We start from the raw sequence: 6,000 nt of genomic DNA, 5'->3' as shown, positions 1-6,000 counted from the left end.
TAATTTTTTTCTATTTTTCTTGTTGCTGACAGTTCACAAATACCATGAATTGATTATTTCACTATTCACGACAAAAAAAAACGCAAAATGTGATAACATTAATTTTTTCTATTTTTCTTGTTGCTGACAGTTCACAAATACCATGAATTGATTATTTCACTATTCCCGAGAAAAAAAAAAAAAAGCAAAATGTGATAACATTAATTTTTATTTTTATTTTTATTTTTCTTGTTGCTGACAGTTCACAAATACCATGAACTGAATATTTCACTATTCCCGACAAACAAGCAAGAAACTCCCGAATAATTAACAACAATTTCGTACACTGCTGAAAAAATATTTGCATATGTTCACAAGACTAATATATACTTCTGCATCCCAAGGTACGATACAGGGCAAAATTGCGAAATACACGAGTTCAGCATCATACTGTCTTGTAGTTAAATATTTAATGTAGTACATTTTACAAGGACTCTTCCTAACTAAGCCTTCCCCATTAGCCAGATTCCCAAAACGGTCGTGCATAATGTATTGTACGATAAGCAACTGCAAGTTTCCACACCAAGCTTTACCCTGATAATTGTAGGAGTCGCATAATGCTGGTTTTCGCCCTCGTACACTCAGGTACGAAAATGCAAAATATTTCCTCTTTATTCAGGAAATTTGCCGTCGGATGTACATGGCAGAGAACTCGTTCTGATATACAGATGCGATGTCGCTATCCACTGTTGAGATTCCAGACTATACGCGTTGTAACTGAAACAGAATAAAACAGCACATTCAATCAGATAGAATTTATCTCATCATATATACATCTATTCATATCAGGACAACAAAATTAAAAAAAATTATGCACGAACTTGTTTTTCTTTCATATTGTAGATTAGTATTTGACAGAATTTTGGCGTTATGATACGATCTGCCCTGAGCAACATGGTATAAACTGTTTTTTCGGTGATACCTTAGAATCATCGAGGGTTTTTTCATTTTCTTATTTATTTAACCTGATCTGATTAGGACCATCGAGCCCTCGCACAACAGACCAGGGTTTCAAACATACGGTGCTTTTTTTACATCATAGTTTTCTAAGAAATAACAATTTTAATGTGACAAATGGTATTAAAATGATTCGAGTATCTGAAGTGCCAACGTGAGTAAATTATGCTGACTATGAACTAACAAACTTAATACTGGTAGTACTTGTACAACGGCAACTGCTGCCACTAACAGTCGTAACAATAGTGATAATAATAATAACAATAAAAATCATAATAATAATAACAATAACAGTGACATAAATAACAATTCTTATTTTTGCTTTAGTAGATACGTCATTAACTGTCTTCTGAACCTGGAGATGCTGTTCAGTTCTCTAATGTAATGGGGGAAGTTAATCCAGAGTTGGCTTCTTACTACTGAGGAGGACTTCCATGAAGTGGCGGAACGATAAATTGAGACAGAAAGGATTTTGCTCCAATTGGAACGGGTGTCTCTGCCTTGTTGTCCAGATGACAACGTTACGGTCGAGAAGAGTTATGAGGGACAGTGTTGGTTGATAAGACAGTAGAGAAGACAGAGGTAATGAAAATCTCTGCATTTGTCCCCAAAGAGTCGAACATCACAGGTATCACGAACACAGGTGTTCGTAACCAGTTCCATGTGAGATTTCCTGGGAAAGATCTTGTAGGATAACATCGCTGTAATCAATAATTGGAATTACAGGTTTTTGTACAAGTTTTTTTCAGGTCAGTAGGGAATAGCTCTTTATAGTTTTGTAAGGCATAGAGAGACGCTGATGTGTACTTGCACATTGTAGTTAAGTGCTCAGTCCAATTTATATTTCCACCTGTTATTACTCCTACACTCTTTGCTGGATGGTAGAAATTGATATTTGTCCCATTTAGCTTTAGAGATGGTAGGGATTCCCCCTACATTCTGTGCCCATTTTGATACTGCATACAGGTCGATATTAAGATTCTCGACAGCTGTCATCTAGTTTATTTGTTTTTCACTTACATACAACTGGTAGACATCGGTGTACATGTTGTATTTGCAGCAGGACAAAACTGATGACACATCTTTTACGTACAATGAAAAGAGTATAAGACCTAATACTGAACCCTCGGTGACACCTGATGTTACCCGCCCCCAATGTGACTTTTTATTTTATTTACTTATTTATTTATGTATTTATTTATTTATTGTTCCGTGGGACAAAATTAAGGAGAAGTCTCCATGGTCATGGAACGAGTCAATACATGAAATTATAACACGATATTAGAAACAGATAAAGTGAAATATAAAAAAACATATTCAGGTGACAAGTCGTAAGTTTAAATAAAGAAAATCAACAATGTAACACTGGAATTTGCTTAATTTTTTAGCTCTTCCAGGAGCTCCTCGACAGAATAGAAGGAGTGAGCCATGAGGATACTCTTCAGTTTAGACTTAAAAGAGTTTGGGCTACTGCTAAGATTTTTGTGTTCTTGTGGTAGCTTATTGAAAATGGATGCAGCAGAATACTGCACTCCTTTCTGCACAAGAGTCAAGGAAGTGCATTCTACATGCAGATTTGATTTCTGCCTAGTAGTAACTGAGTGAAAGCTGCTAACTCTTGGGTATAGGCTAATACTGCTAACAACAAACGACATTAAAGAAAATATATACTGTGAGGGCAATGTCAGAATTCCCAGACTATTGAATAGGGTTCGACAAGAGGTTCTCGAACTTACACCACATATAGCTCGAACAGCCCGTTTTTGAGCCAAAAATATCCTTTTTGAATCAAAAGAATTACCCCAAAATATGCGAAGTAGACTACTTTTCGTGTTGAAGTGTCACTTATTTCAGATACTGTTCTAATGGTAAATAAAGCAGCATTTAGTTTTTGAACAAGATCCTGGACATGGGCTTCCCACAACAGCTTACTGTCTATCCGAACGCCTGTTCTGTCTCGCTTATAATATGCCCATTCTGTCTGATCAAAATATCGGTTCTTGTTGAATTGTGAGTTAGAAACTGTAAAAACTGAGTCTTACTGTGATTTAGCATCAAATTATTTTCGACAAGCCACGAACTTATTTCATGAACTACATTATTTGTTACTGTTTCAATATTACACACAAGACCCTTCACTATCAAGCTGGTGTCATCAGCAAACAGAAATATTTTTAAATCACCTGTAATACTAGAAGGCATATCATTTATATAAATAAGAAACAGCAGTGGCCCCAGCACCGACCCTTGGGGAATGCCCCACTTAACAGTGCCCCATTGGGACTGAACATCATTACCACTGTCAATATCGCGGAGAATTAGCTTCTGCTTTCTGTTCTTAAAGTAAGAGGCGAACCAATTGTAAACTACTCCCCTTACTCCATAATGGTCCAACTTCTGCAGTAATATTTTGTGGTCACCACAGTCAAAAGCCTTCGTTAAATCAAAGAAAACACCTAGCGTTCGCAACCTTTTATTTAATCCGTCCAAAACCTCACAGAGAAAAGAGAATCATTTTCAGTTGTTAAACCATTTCTAAAACCAAACTGAACATTTGACAGCAAATTATGTGAAATTAAATGCCCCAGTAACCTTGTATATACAACCTTCTCGATAACTTTAGCAAACACCGATGGCATAGAAATAGGTCTAACATTGTCAACATTATCAATGTCTCCCTTTTTATAAAGTGGCTTCACTACCGAGTACTTTAATCGGTCAGGAAACCGAACACTCCTAAAGCAAAAGTTACAGATATGGCTAAGTACTGGGCTAACATACATAGAACAATACTTCAGTATTCTTCTAGATACCCCGTCATATCCATGAGAGTTCTTGGTCTTTAGTGATTTAATTATTAACTCAATCTCCCTCTTGTCAGTATCATGGAGGAGCATTTCAGGTAACAGTCTCGGAACCCTTTTTTCTAAGAGCGCTATATGATTCCCTGTTGGGAATAGGTTTCTATTTGTTTCACCAGCTATATTCAGAAAGTGATTATTAAATACTGTACATACATGCGACTTATCAGTAACACGGACATTCCCACTACACACTGATTCTATATCCTCGACCTGTCTCTGCAGACCAGCCACTTCCTTTACGACTGACCATATGGTTTTAATTTTATCCTGAGACTTAGCTATTCTATCTGCATACCACATACTTTTTGCCTTCCTAATAACACTTTTAAGCACCTTACAATACTGTTTGTAATGGGCTGCTGCATTTAGATTTTGACTGTTTCTAACGTTTTGATATAATTGCCACTTTGTTCTACAAGATATTCTTATCCCTCTAGTCAGCCACCCAGACTGCCTGTTTGTGCTAGTACCCTGTTTTGAACGCTCTAACGGAAAGCAACTTTCAAAGAGCATGAGAAAAGTCTTCAGAAAAGCATTATATTTATCGTCTACTGTATCAGCGCTATAAACATCTTGCCACTCTTGTTCCTTCATAAGGTTTACAAAGGTCTCTACAGCAACTGGATCAGCTTTCCTAAACAGCTGATGACTATATTTAACACGTGTTGCAGCACAAAAATCTTTTAGCGTTAAAATTATTGCATCATGATCTGAAAGGCCATTCACCTTTTTGCTAACAGAATGCCCTTCTAGTAATGAGGAATGAACAAAAATGTTGTCTATGGTTGTTCTACTGTTCCCTTGCACTCTCATTGGAAAGAATACGGTTTGCATAAGATTATATGAATTAAAGAGGTCTACCAGCATCCTCTTCCTTGCACAATCACTTATACAATTAATATTGAAGTCACCACATATAACTAACTTTTTGTATTTCCTATAAAGTGAACCAAGAACCTCCTCTAGCTTTAGCAAAAATGCTGTGAAATCGGAGTCTGGGGATCTATAAATAACAACAGTTAGAAGTTTAGCTCCGTTAAATTTAACCACACCTGTACAACATTCAAACACCTTTTCAGTGCAGTACTTTGAAACGTCAATTGACTCAAATGGGATGCCGTTTTTCACATACATGGCTACTCCCCCACACCGCAAAGAGCTCCTCGACAAGCTGCCAGCCAACCTGTATGCTGGTAAAGGAAGCCTCTGAATTATCTCCTTATTTAAGAAGTGTTCAGATATACCAATAATTTCAGAGTCAACATCTATAAGCAGTTCACTATCTTTATCTTTAATACCTTGTATATTTTGATGAAATATACTAATTCCCTCATTACTCGGATACCTAAGCTTTGTCAAAAGTGGTTCCTTTGTTAGAGAGACTTCCCTTAAGCAGGAATACCTATCAGCTGACTTCAATCTAAAAAAGGTGCAGCTCTAACACCCACTACTGCAGGAATTTTCCCATGAGTGATCTCACTAACCCCACCTATGCTGTCACCTATAAGCTTTGCCAACCTCCCCTTCCCATACCTGTTGAGGTGCAGGCCATGTCTAGTGAAACCCGTCCTGCTGATAGACTCCACCGACACCACTGAAATGTGACCCATGCTTTCTGTCATCAGCGCATCCCCAAGTCTCATGTTATTACGCCTGACGGCTGTATTAAGATGAGGCCGATCGTGACGCTGAAACAGTTCCACGAAATGCACATTCGTGTTGCCAGTCTGAGTGGCTATCTTTTCCAGGTCACCGCCTATGTTATACTCCCCATCCCTATCAATACTTTTACCAGCCCCACCCACAATCACTATCTGATCCTCTTTAGTAAAATCCCTACATAACCCCCCCCCCCCCCTACGTTAACAGTCACCTGAGCCAATCCTGCATTAGGCTTCACAATGCTGGTGACCTGGTACTCACTCCCCAGCACTTCCTGCAACTGCTGGCCTACACCTCTGCCATGAGAACTACCTAACAGCAGAACCTTCTTCTTCCTGCAACTGTTCTAGCCACCGTAACTACTGAGGTCTGCTGCATACTTCCTACATCTACAGCTACTAGAGATTCCTCTCCACTAGACTCTGACAGTTGGACATATCTATTGTAAACACCAGTAGTAAAACTATCTAAAAATCTT

The 6,000-nt window shown here is 38.0% G+C and overlaps 1 protein-coding gene across 2 annotated transcripts in view; it reads right to left on the bottom strand.

The window, feature by feature from the left end:
- Positions 1-207: 207 nt before the first annotated feature.
- Positions 208-6,000, bottom strand: part of LOC126175652 (DNA ligase 3) — a 644,184-nt gene continuing 638,391 nt past the window's right edge. For both annotated transcript variants that reach the window (XM_049922552.1, XM_049922551.1), the window contains exon 24: positions 208-756. The gene's annotated coding sequence lies outside the window, so the exon portion shown is untranslated. The remainder of the gene's footprint in view (positions 757-6,000) is intronic.

Source organism: Schistocerca cancellata, chromosome 3, assembly GCF_023864275.1.
Source record: "Schistocerca cancellata isolate TAMUIC-IGC-003103 chromosome 3, iqSchCanc2.1, whole genome shotgun sequence".
Taxonomy (NCBI): Eukaryota; Metazoa; Arthropoda; class Insecta; order Orthoptera; family Acrididae; genus Schistocerca; species Schistocerca cancellata.
This window is presented reverse-complemented; position numbering and strand designations above follow the sequence as displayed.